Source organism: Echinops telfairi, unplaced genomic scaffold (assembly GCF_000313985.2).
Source record: "Echinops telfairi isolate 266 unplaced genomic scaffold, ASM31398v2 ScPeMD7_7467;HRSCAF=8505_1, whole genome shotgun sequence".
Taxonomy (NCBI): domain Eukaryota; kingdom Metazoa; phylum Chordata; class Mammalia; order Afrosoricida; family Tenrecidae; genus Echinops; species Echinops telfairi.
This window is the reverse complement of record NW_022111368.1, coordinates 10,136,581-10,149,284: the sequence shown is the minus strand read 5'-3', so window position 1 is coordinate 10,149,284 and position 12,704 is coordinate 10,136,581. Positions and strand designations below refer to the sequence as shown.

Genomic DNA, 12,704 nt, shown 5'->3' with positions numbered 1-12,704 from the left:
CTGCCGCCGCCGGGGCCCTGCTGAATAGAGCGGATAATGACCCCCGGTTCCCAAGACAGGCTTTCTGCTGCCTGGTGAGCCTTGGATTTGTGTGGTCCAAGTCTTTCCCAGCTTGTCCCATTCTGTCACCGGGATAAGGGGCTCCCTCGGCTCGTTTGCACCTGCGTCGCTTTTGGCTCCTTCAGGAATGCGCTGAAGCTTGTAATCAGCTTTGTGAAGCCATTGAGTGCACGGCTGAGTGAAACTTCCAAAGCTCGAGGAAAACTGGCCCGTTGAATAGGAGCCAGCATGGGGCTGCTCTCCAAGGCTCTGCGCTGCCAAATTCCAGCAGAGCCCCTCACAATCAGTCCACACAAGCTTTACTGCTTTCCCCACACTAAGAAAAGTGAGAAAAGAAAAGCTAAAATACCAGTCACCGAGGTTAGCAGTTTGTTCCCAGATTAATGGCAAACGGCTCTCTCCCAATGTCCATCCCACCCCTCCTGCACCCCACCACCCCCAAAACCTCCAACACAGCCCATCACTTCAGGAAACATAAAAAACAGAGAGGGGAGGATCGTTCATAACTTTTCAGAGAATTTCATATGTTCTGCCCTCTCCTCCGGGTCGAGTGTCTGCACCCTGGAGCTTTGAAGGGCTCCATCGGAAGGGCAGCCCAAACTCCACTTTTGTCTGGAGCGTCCTTCTGGCCTATTCATCTCTAAAACCTTGGTGGCTGTGTCTTGGTTGGGCGTTACATGACAACTCAGACCCCCTTCCTAAACCGCAGAACCTTACAGCTACAAGGCCTCCTGAAGATTTCCTCTAGGAAACAATCCCATCACTGACTCCCCATCCTCATACCCCTTCAGCAGAACTCCTGCCCCTGCCCATCCCCACCCCAATGACACGGTGGAATTTTATTGGTTTGGGGAGAGAAGTGGGTGCAGGGAAGGCAGAATCTCTCTGACCTGCCCTGGGGTTTTTCATATTCCGGTGTGCTTGCTCACACTAGCCTCGCCCACCCCCAGATGATTTTAGGAATTGGGTGTCCATTGCAGTGGAATGGTAACTACTGCTATTCAGTTCTGGGAAGGTATAGCGTTCTTTAATTTGCTATTCCTAAGGTTTAGGCCTTTCAGACAAGCACCTTAATGTTTCCCTATAGGTCCTTTGGTCTCTGTCTATTTCACACTTGACCTGCTCTTCTGCACATGTAGGGAAGGAGATTTCAGTCTAGCTTTTTCTTTTTTTAAAAAAAAAAAGGGGGTTGGGGATCTTCAGCAGCCCATAGACTAGCCAATTTGCAAAAAGCCAACCCATCCTGATCAAAACATACCAGCATCCTTGTGACTGAATGCTTCACCAGGGCAAGCGTCGTTTCGTTGCTCTTTGCCAATATCCCAACATCCTAGGCCCAGCGCGGGGTACATAGAGGACATTTAACACAACTTTGCTGAATGGATGTTGTCTGGTTTCTCACCTAGCTGGTCTAATAGACATTACTTGGAAGAAATAAAATACAGGCAACATTATGATCCAGATGTAACAACTCCCTTTGGAATGGCTGTGAATTTCATTAAGGAATGAATCCCGCCCCACTTTTCTTTAAACAAAAATATATATTTTTCATATTTGATCTGAATTTCTAACCCTTCGAGTCAATAGAGCCTCTCTCCTGCACTGCCATTTCGTTTCCTGCTGCCGTGCCTTGCTTTTGTGGGTGCACCATAATACCTCACTGCTGCTCCGGGTTATAAATAGTCCCCTGGTAGATTGAAAGACTTAATGGGCCTCTTTAAATACCTAACTTATTATAAAGCCCTGGGGAGAATAACGATTAACAGGCAGAGAGGAACAAGAAAAGAGCTCCCCCTGCAGATGCCCTATTATAGAGTTCTTGGTTACACTCTTAAGAGACTCAAAGTAGGCAAGACTTTCCTATTTATATACATTAATGAACACAAGAAGCTATAGAATGTTAGCTCTGGGAAGGGCCTTGCATGTGAAGCAGCCTGTTTGAGGAAGAAGACTGTCCTTAGAGAGGGCAAGTGATTTGGTCAGAGTTACTCAGGGGCACCTAGACTGTTGTCAGTGATAATAGTAAGTATACATTCAAGCAAACCCTCTACCCTGCTTTTAAGCAATCCGATTGGTTCTGTTTTAGAGAGAGGCAATTCTCCCCCTACACACAGTTCTGAATCCCCAAAGCACATTGGGGATTTTGGTACTCAAAGAGAAGTTAGCTATCTCTTTATGCCAGGACTTTTTGCATTTATTTGTAGATGCTAAAATGCTTTAAGCATGCCAAATTCCTATCACATAGTTGAACCTTTAAAGTTTACTGTTTATTTTAAAGTTTGACGCCATGTTGTTCTCAGCTAGTGCTTCTCCTTCCCACCATTCTCACTGACGAGTCAGGAGGATATGCAGTCATTCAGAAATTAGTGGAATTGTATTCTTGGTGGGGGCATTGGATTAAGAGGCTGGGAGTGTGTGAAACAAGTCAACGTGTAATTGTATGATAAGGCTCTCACGAGGAATTTATTGGCCAAGTTGCTATTTCTATTCCTTCCTAATCTCGTTGAGCACATTCATTCTCTGCAATCTGTCTCCGTAATCTTTGGTGACAGAATAGCAGCCAATAGAAGCATGCATGTTCGGAGAGAAGAGAAAATATGCAGAAGCGTGATAAACTGATGCTAATTATCCATATTTAGGACACCGAGTGCAGAAGATCAAGGTTTACAAATGACAAACCAGAGCCAAGGATGATGGCTTCCCAGTGTGGAATATATTGGAGGGGACAAGATAAGGGTTTCACGGGCAGGAGAGATTTATTGGTCAAAGGGTTCACCTTCCACTTTTCCACTTTTATATAGCAGTAAATTATTTAGGCTAAATTCACCAGAACATCACTCTTTTATTTGGCGATGTGCCATGACTTGCTCTTTCTTTGTGTCCTTTCAATGCAAACGCTTGTAGTGTAACATCAGTTGATAAGAAACAAATAATTGAAGTAATAGGTAATTTTCTTTAAATCGTGCATCTAGGATGGTGAGGTAATCATGCCAGGAGGACTAAGAGGTGGGGAAGAGCAGAGGGCTGGAAAGGAAACAATATCAAATCTCAGTCATTAAATGGCAGGGCTGCCAAAAAAGAGGAATATAGATAGTCACTCTCCGTGTGTATGCATCTGTTTTCATACAGTCCACAAGTCAGTCTGTTTATGGTAATAAGTAGGTGCGCTAGCATCATGCCCATGCTGCCAATTTTGCTTTGGAAAGCCTCACCAATTAAATGTTTAACATTTAACAATATTCTTTATTTTCCCTCCACTGCCCTGATACCAACTCAAACTGGCTTAGTATTTATAATTGGCTCCCAATCCTTTCCAGGACTGCTAGCTCTGAGAAAAGACATGCAAAGAATCCAGGCTGGAAATTCTTGTAAGGTGTGGCCAAGGGGTCAGGGGTCGAGCTTGTTCTACATTTCAGTAATCGTCTTGTAAAATTTCCAGAGAACAAGCACAAATGCAGCACAGTAGGTATTTTGTTACAAATTTACATACTCACCTTGGCATTCAGAATAGGAAATCACGTCATTCAGTGGCACGAAGTGTGATTTATTTACACACACACACACACACACACACACCCCTCAGCATCAGTTTGGTACCAATTAAGAAAATACTCACCTTGCTTCTGCCTTTGAGAATCTTCTTGAAATTTCGTTTGCAGCTTTGTGAACCACCTGTTGTAAATATGAGACTTTTTAGGATAAAAGGAGCCATGTTGAAGTTCAGGGATATAATATTGAACTCCTACATAAGGAAGCATTACAGAGGAGTAGCTGATCCTTGACACATTTTCTCTCCGTAGACCATAGGGACATAAAATTCTTCATAGATGATCTAGGCCTACCATGACTATTACCACAAACACACATTTGTCTCTTCCTCTCAACAAGCCACTGATTATAAGGCATATCTTTGTTTTGTCTACTAAGAAAGAAAGGAAGAAAAAACTGTTAGGTTAGGTTGGCATTGATGGTAACAATATATTTAGGTTCCAGAAGCGATGGCTGTATTTTTTTTAATGTGCCTCAGAACCAAAGACATATAGTTGCTTATAACTGTTAGTCAAATAATGTATTAGTAGCACTTATGTTTAAATCATTTCCAAACTAGCTACTAGTCCATAGGAGTTGACATTGTTAGCACATTTGTTAACTGTCACATGGAGTCAATATGATGGAATAAATATTCTGGTTGTACACAATTGAAAATGTAGAATTAAGAAGTATTTATTCAGTTCACCAAAAGAAATGGAAAAAAGAAACAGGCAAGTATGTGAATATTCTTTCACCAATAGTAACCTGACAATTGAAGCAAAAGATGTAGTTTGCTGGCATTTCTAGAAAGTACCTAGGCAAGATAAAAAACCTCAAATTCTTCTCTTAGTTTGACCTATGCAGACACTAAAATTCCATGTGTTACTTGGTGCCTGCCAAGATAAAATAAATAATTTAAGTTGGTGTAGTTTGGTTTAGCCAGTGTACAATGGAGGTGGTTAATTTGGATAAGTTGACTTCCAGAATAAATATTTCTCCTTGAATTACAGGAGTTTGACCTAAAAGATCTGAAGAGTGACTAAACTCTACCTACATATGATTTCATATTCACCACCAAACACTTCTACTCTTAAATATAACCACTGTGTGGATGGGGCAAGACTGGGCAGTGTTCTGTGTGCTTATGGCTGGAGTCACAATGAGTCAGACCCAACTCACCAGCATTTAACAAAAACCTCCAACAAATGCATCTATAAAAACGATTCCCGGAAAAATAGGATAAAGTTCAGCTAAAGGTTACACAGTCATTGGGGGTGGGGTGGGGGATCAACCAGTTAGATGTAAGGAATCAGTCAAAGTGGTGACTATTTGAAACTAATTTTAAATCACTAATATAGTTTTAAAATTAAATTTAGTGATTTCTTTTCAATTAGCTTCCATTCATTCAGATGGGCACCAAGACTAACTTTTCACCCGACTCCACGTGTACTTTAGAAGAATGTTGAAATTACACAGGAGGGTGGGGGAGTGAGCGCAGGCCAACAGGTGTACCAAGCGTAACTGCGATCACACCCCCACCTCTTGGTAGCTGTGCAGCGAATGCAGGAGTGGGGGTGCATGGGCACGCGCAGGTGTGCCATTTGAACGGCTGCAAGACGCAGCAGCACCTTAGTGCGGCCTCCTGCCACAGTGCAGCCCTGAGTGGAGCCTAGATGAAGCAGAAAGCATGGGTCAGTGGAGACAGAAGCAAATACAACACCGTTAGTGTCTTCCTGGGGACTAGCTTTGTTTTCCAGAATAGGTCAAGGAGCTAACATGCAACTCCCTGTGAAACATACTGTCCATGCCCAACCAATAGGCTCCTTCCCAGTGAAGTGAGTGTTGAGCTTATTGCCTGGTTATATCATCTTCTCTTTTATTCCTTCTCTCCAGAGGCTTCCCTTCAGGCATTCTATCAATTATTAAACACAGATTTATTTATTCAGCGCATGCAAACATCATTAAGGATCTCATTCATAAATACCTCTTTGGCATTGAATTTTCAGATAATGCCGAAGCCGACTCTGAGTGTTCATCTTCCAGGGTCAGATCCTGAACTGCTCCTGTGGAGACCATCAGCCCCTGTCAGAAATGTCTCTCTGCCACGACTTCTTATCTGTGGGCAGTATATACGGAGGCATCTGAAACAAACACAGAACTTCAATTATTGTTTGCCTGTGAATAGTAAGCAAGATGATTACAAGATACGGTAAATATGTTTGGCATGTTGAAACATGCTTTCAGCTCCAATGACTTCAACTAGCGTCTCAGTAAAACAAATAAACAGAATAATGGTGGGATTTATTGGGAATTATTCGCTATGAGGCTACCCAAGGCATGACATTTCCAATCATATCTTCACTTCCTTTTAAGGCCCAGAAAGGGTTTTCATATCTTGATGCGTTCATCGGCCTGAGCCCGAGACAGTTATCGAGTGGGTTCTCGCTACGGCTTCCAGAGCTGCCCGAAGGTGGTGGTGCCTTTGGCAGATCGTGCGTGGTTTGCCCCGGCTTCTACACATTCGAAGTGAAATGAATATCCAGATTGACTCTCCCTAGATTAAGATCTAGGCGTTGATGTGTTCAATGAGCCCGTTGCGTTAAAGGTTATAAATGACAAGAGTTTTACTATTACAAGTAATTTATAGCTATTTCTTGTTTGACTTGACAGATCCTCTTAAGAGAAGTCCAAATTTGTCTGCTTGACATACATTTATTTTAGCACTTTTCCCCCTCTCCAAATTCTAGGATGTATTAACTACTGTTTTCCTAGGTGTCAATTTGCACCTGTGGGGTCTACCTCTTGAGGCTTCAATGAGGTCTCCTGGTCTCTACTCCAGATGGCTGCCTGCATTTCAGCAGCTAATGTGGGTGATTACTGACATATTTACTGTAATTTATAAAAATCACGGGAAATGACATTTTTATTAGTCACTGACTCCACCATCACCAACTGCAATGGATGTTATGCATACAAATCCATTTTTTACATTTTTCCAGCTTCTAATTCTGTGACATGATCAGACTGAATTTTAATCGGGCATGCATGGGGCCATGAAGGAGCTCGGATGCCGCTTCTCTCTTAGGCCCTTGAGGATTGGAGCCAGAGGCAGGGAAATACTCTCAAGAATGGAGAGAAAGACCTTGGCCTAAGGGCTGGAGGAAGTTATTATGAACAAGAACCCTAAGGCCAGGCTGCCAGACAGAGACTCATTAGACGCATTCTCTCAGTGTAAGCGTTTGCTATTAGCATTACTGTATCAGTATACTTAGAATAATACTGTATCCGTATTATGTATTATTACACTATCAGTATAAATGTTTGCTATTAGCATTACTGTTCTATGTGTCAGTATTGGCAGATCCCATTTGACCTGATTAACTCCAGAGCCAGCTTCCCATTGAGACAAAACATGGCCTCAAACCATAGCAGGATCTTAGTTTCCCCAAATTCTTCCCTCCGAGGGCATTGTCTCCAGAAGACTTCTCCTACCTGAGCAGGGGATGGGTTGGACCTTAAAGGATGAGTAGGCATGTGCTACATGAAGTAGAAAGAAGCAAAGGAAGGCAGGGAATTTGTGTCTTCCCAAAACACCAATTATAAGAAAAGATCCTGGGCTTTCAAACTGCAAGTTTGTGGTGTATATATATATACATACATATATATTCACTTTTATAATATATATACTTTTATATAAGTATATATATTCACTTTTATTTAGTTTTAGGAATCTGAGTGACACTGTCGGTTAAGTGTTAAACTGACCACAAGGCCATTGGTTCAAACCCACCAGCCACTCTGAAGAAGAAAAGGAAGGCCATCTACTCCCATAAATATGAACCCCAAATAGAGTCACTGCAAGTCGGGGCCACCTCACTGGCAATAGGTTTGGTTTGGGTTTTCACATGAATAGATGGCCGGGTGCCTATTGAGAGAAGGCTAGGAAATGACCTGGAAGCAGAGTTAGAGATAAAATGTCAAGTGGCCTTGAATGTGGTGGTAGGGGTTTAAATGTCACGATTCTATCGGCAAGGAGACATTATAGAAGAACTCTAACTAGTTTGGGATACGTTGACTATAGCACAGTTGGAGTGATGTGACTTGAGAGTCCAGAGTAATAGGGACAGCAAGGGGGTAGATGAGCTTGCTGAGGCAAAAAGCGCTTCGGAGACGTCATCTAGAGGCGCAGGGTCTCCCGCAAAGGAAGCTGAAAATAAGCAATGGGGAGGACACAGGTGAAGTGAGAGCATCCTGTCAACAGACAAAGGGAGAAAGAAATTTTAAAGAAAGACATTATCCGTTAATATGTCACTAAATCAATAACATTTCCTAAAATGTCCGTTGTTTGGGGAAATTCAGAGGATATCATAGTTTAGCAAGAGGATTTTCGGTGGAATGATATTCAGCTCCTAGGAGAAGTCATCCTGTAGTCAAATGAGGCATGAACAGGAGATAAAGTAGAAACCAAGAGTCCCAGCAACTCTATCAAGGAGTTTGACAGACAGGGAGAGGGACAGCAAATGCTGAAAAAGAAGCCATGGAAGATCTTTCTTTTTGTACTTTTGGTATATAAAGGACTTTTCCTGTGAAGGAGACACGAAGCACTTTACAAGCTGGGCAGGTGGAAAGCAGAGAATCAAAGGGAAACGAGTTGGAAGGTTCAGGAGTGTAGAAAACAATAGGCAGAATAGCATTGATTAAAAACTCAATATGTGATGGGCAACATGCTATGTTTAAACATGGTCTGCTTTAACCGTCATGATAATCTTATGTTCCTTTCATGAATGAAAATCACAGGAAGTGCCAAACCTGGGATTTGAACCTAGATTTGTTTGGCTCCCAAGTTTTGCTTTTGACCACTTTATGATTATATCTTCTTTGGGATCATTCTGGAACCGGAGGGAACGGGCCTCAGCCAAATGGAGAAGTAACCTTTACATTGGACAAGGGAAAATATTTGATAACATTCTGTAACATTTGTTAATAGATCCCATGCACTAAAGTCTCTAAACTATTATTTTCTCTTACACAAAAGCCGAAACATTGTTTCAGGGCCCCTAGTACAAATAAGGAAACGAAGGCTCAGAGGTGTTAAATAATTTGCTTCAGGGGACACAGTGAATTGACAGCTGACCTTGTACTCAGATTGATGTCTGCATCACTTCAAAGCCTCGCCAGGAGTACACGCATCATGGCCCGCTCATGCCATCCTCTCCTTTGAAAGGTGGTACATCGATGAGGCCAGGTGCCATCAGATGTGAAGCACAGGAACCAGCCTGATGCTGACACTTGCTCAGGAACAAGAAGCCACGCATCTGCGGTGTCAAATTGCTTAAGGGGAGTGGTTGAAAATGAACGGAGCAGCTATGCGCAATGGAAGAGGCCCTTGATTGGGCACACCTGTGAAGTGAATCCTGAGGGGTTTGGAGGACCTAGCCAAATGAAGTAGGATAAACATTTATGGATTGGTTGAAATATAGGGCAGATTTTTAAAAATTGGGTTTGGGACTAGGATAGGATGTATTGCCATTTCAACCCGAGGGTGGATGAGACATCAATTGATAGGAAGATCTAGCGAAGGTGAAGGAACTGTAGCCCATTTTGTATGGTGTCCCTCTGGCTCAGGCAGTGCTGACACCCCCAGAGCTGATATGCAAGAGTGTGCTGTGGGGGACAGAAAGTGTGTGCGCTGGGGGTGTATGTATGTGAGGATATGTTATTACTTAAGACTCCAAATAAAGAATATCTCACAAGAAAATAAAATATTTATTTTACAAATACCAAAGGCCTAGTTAACATGTCTCCTATCCAGTGTTAATAAAGTGTTGATTTTAACAAATCCTTGTTCACAACCTGGAATGTATCAAGCATTTTAAAATGTTGCCCTCTTTAGTTCTCAAAACAATTCATCAAGTTAGACATAATTTTGGGCCATTCATCCACATGAAGATACAGGCTCAAAGCAGGAAAGCAATTTGCCTAGGTTTATATAGTTCATATAAGTATAGTAGCCTAGTTGATATTTGAATTACATATTCTGACTTCACATGTGGACTCTATGTCACAGTTACCATATGCTTTGCATGTACGTGTCTGCCATAGGACACACTTCTTCGATCAAGAAGTTGGAAGATACAAAGAAGAGGGCATCAACAGGTTTGGAAGAAGGTTCCTTAGCAACGTGCCTTAGGCAGATGACACTGCTTTGCTTGCAGAAAGCTAATAGACCTGTGAGCGGCCTGGTGAAGATCAAAGACTAGCCCTCAGCAGGTGTTACACCTCAACAAAGAAAACAGAGATCCTCGAACCTGAAACAATTAAGGAACATCACGCTGAACAGAAAAGATTGAAGTTGCCCAAGAGTTCACTTTGTTTGGATCCACAGCCAATGCCCTGGAGAGCAACAATCAGGAAATCAAACAGCACATTGCATTGGGCAAATCTGCTACAGAGGATCTCTTTCAAGGTGGTGGTGTTTTTTAAAAGCAGAGACTTCATTTTAAGGACTAAAGTGCCTCTGTCTCGAGTTATGGCATTTTCACTCACTTCCTCTGCATGCAAATGATGGACGATGAATAAGGCACACAGTCGAACAATGGATGCCTTTGAGTGATGATGTTGACGAAGAATATCAGTGGACTTCAAGAAGAACCAACACATTTGTGTTGGAAGTTGTTCAGCTAGAATGCTCTTTATAAGCAAAAGATGTCAAAACTTCATCTCACATACTTCAGACATGTTATCCGGAGGGACGAGTCTTGGACATCACACTTGGTGAAGTCGGTGGCCAGTGTGTAATGCGAAACCCTCATGAGTAGGGTCGATGCAGTGGCTGCAACAATGATCTCAAGCATTGGAAAGACCACGAGGAGGGCACAGGCCAGGCGGTGTTTTGTTCGGCTGTACAAAGAGTTGTTCTGAGTCAGAACCAATGGGGGGGACGGGGGGGACACATAACTACTACCAGCACAGCACCATCCAACAGAGAGTGGAATTTAACCGAATACCAAAAAGGCTGAGATGAAGACTAAGTATTGTAAAGAATTAGAAAAGAAGCAATCGCTGTGGGTTGAAATTACTTTGGAGAGAAAATGGATTGTAAAAAGTTCGATAGCAGTGCACGCTAACCCCCCACATGCCCACTACTATGGAGTTGAGTCTGACGCAAAGATACCCATAGGGCAAATTAGGCCTGCCTGAAGGGTTTCCAGAGCTGGGCATCTTTCTCAAAAGCAGAATGCCACATCGTTCTCCTGCAGAGCAATTGGTAGGTTGGGACTGCTTTCTTTTGGTCACCAGCCAAATCCTTAGCCATGGTGCCACCGGGCTCCTAGTGGGATCTAAACCCCTTGTCGTCAGGTTGCTCCCGACTAATGGCCTCTCTGTAGGACAGAGTAGAACTGGCCCCATAGGGTTTCCCAGAGGATAATCCTTATGGAAGCAGACTGCCACCTCTTTCTCCCACAGTGTGACTGGTAGGTCTAAAGAAAGAGAAAACTGGAGGAAATCCAAAGATAAATTTGCCTTACTTAGAAGTAAGTCAGGTAATGGCTTAAATTGAGCATCATTCTTATTCTTATTATACACACAAGAGCCTAATCAACCTCTGATCCCAGGGGTATTTTTGAGCTGGAATTTGTTTAATAATTGCTTTATGCCATGCACCCCTTTGACAGTTTAGTGATGCTTTGAACCACTTTTTAGACTAAAGGCATAATTTTAAAACCTAACTCATTATTTTGAAAACCAATAAACTAATCAATCATTTATTTTGACATTCTATACTAACTCTAAAGATCCCAGATGGTGCTGTAGGTTAGGCATTGAGTAACTAACCACAAGGTCAGCTGTTCAAACCTCCAAACCCCTCTGAGGAAGAAAGATGAGGCTGTGTGCATTGTGAAGATTTACCGTGGTTTTTTGAGTAATACTAATTCTGCTACTGAGTAGCCAAATAACCAATTAGGTGATTAAATATTTTTTAATGCTTTATGGCAGCCAACTGTCAGATCTTTCTATCTCAAATCAGGTGGTAGGTTCCAACCTGAAGACTTTTGGGCTCACGGTCAAGTACTTCAACCACTACACCACCAGGGCACCAAAAGTATTATAGCTGATAAAGTATAAAGAATAATGCAATTAAAACAAATTGATTTGCAAACCTCTAATTAAATAGGAAATTTAAATATTTGAAATAGATGACCCTCCCAATCTCCAAATCAAACCTGAACAACATCAAGCTTCCAGATCCAACCTCCAGTTTATAGGTAACACAGAGTAAGAGGGACATGATAAACCACACCAGGAAGATGCAATCCATAATAGCTAGACTGTGAGAAACCTACAGAACAAACAGCTCCCCCTTCTTCCCCCTCAAGAAATAAACCGCAAGGAGTGCAAGAGAGAGAAATGGCAGCATGGGGCTGGGGGATTCTGTAAATTAAGAGACTTAAAATACATACCAACTGATTGTAGGCATGGGCCTTATTTGGATTATTCTAAGACATATCAATAATTAGAAGTTTGGACACTGAATCTGTGATGTTAGCTAAGGAATTCATTTTTCAAAATATGAGAACAGTATTATGGTCAGGTTTAAAGTAAATGAGCTCATATTTTAGAGCTACATACTGAAATATTTATAAATGAAATTTTACGGTATCTAGCATTTCCTGCAAGATAATACATGGTTGAAAAGGATATTGGGGTGTAGGTGGGTAATGGATATGTCTGGTTCTCTGTATTTTTCATTCAGTCTACTTCATGCAGGTTTCCAGCTCTCCACGATGTAAAGTTAAAAATAATATTTTGGATTACCAAGGAAACAAATTATATTGAAATGCAAATATCTAAATATATTTTTAAATATTTTCTGATACCATAATAACTTGCTTTGATAATGCAGTAAGTAATATGATCTGGTGGTAGTTCTAATGACCCCTGCAATTGCAAAGTGGTTGTGTGTGTAAGTGGTATTTTGAGATATTTGCAACAATTCTACTGTGACATAAAAATACCTATTATTTCTAATGGTGACAAAGCCATAGGTCCTTCTACTACTTCTGTGTGGGCCTGGCCTACTTGTGCTGCTTTGTCCCATCTTCTGTTTACCT

The 12,704-nt window shown here is 41.9% G+C and overlaps 1 long non-coding RNA gene across 1 annotated transcript in view; it reads right to left on the bottom strand.

Annotated features, from left to right (window-relative positions):
- LOC123520950 overlaps positions 1-5,716 on the bottom strand; it is a 13,120-nt gene extending 7,404 nt beyond the window's left edge. Inside the window, exons 1-2 of the long non-coding RNA XR_006679460.1 lie at positions 5,576-5,716; positions 3,677-3,732 (exon numbers count right to left, since the gene is read on the bottom strand). This is a non-coding gene — a long non-coding RNA (uncharacterized LOC123520950). The remainder of the gene's footprint in view (positions 1-3,676; positions 3,733-5,575) is intronic.
- Positions 5,717-12,704: the final 6,988 nt, after the last annotated feature.